The sequence below is a fragment of the Nannospalax galili genome, unplaced genomic scaffold (genome assembly GCF_000622305.1).
Source record: "Nannospalax galili isolate Female #2095 unplaced genomic scaffold, S.galili_v1.0 scaffold843, whole genome shotgun sequence".
NCBI lineage: Eukaryota > Metazoa > Chordata > Mammalia > Rodentia > Spalacidae > Nannospalax > Nannospalax galili.
Genome location: NW_008349585.1, coordinates 445,939 through 446,291, shown reverse-complemented (window position 1 = coordinate 446,291; position 353 = coordinate 445,939). Strand labels below are relative to the sequence as shown.

Below are 353 nucleotides of genomic sequence, written 5' to 3'. Positions count from 1 at the left end.
GGCTAAAAGTCAAAATGTCCTTGGGCTTGTTAGCAACATACTCTGTTCCAAAGGCCAAAAATGTCAAAAGTATTTGGGAGCTTGTATCTAATCCTTAAAAGATTTTAGGGTTACCTCTTCAGAGGGGGGAATGTTGGAGGGGAGGGAGTGGGCATGGATTTGATCAAAATACCTGATGTACATATATGAAATTCTCAATAAAGTTTTTGTAAAAGTTAATAATAATATTAAGTTAAACAAACCCTTGACTATTTTGTTCATGAGATGAATGACTTAGAGATTATTTTAAATGTACCCTTTAGAGCTCTACTTCTGATTTTCTTTATAGGCATTCTTTTTGCTGTATTCTTAGA

The 353-nt window shown here is 33.7% G+C and overlaps 1 protein-coding gene across 5 annotated transcripts in view; it reads left to right on the top strand.

Annotated features, from left to right (window-relative positions):
* Dmxl1 (Dmx like 1) overlaps positions 1-353 on the top strand; it is a 182,538-nt gene that overhangs the window by 98,491 nt on the left and 83,694 nt on the right. The window lies entirely within an intron of this gene.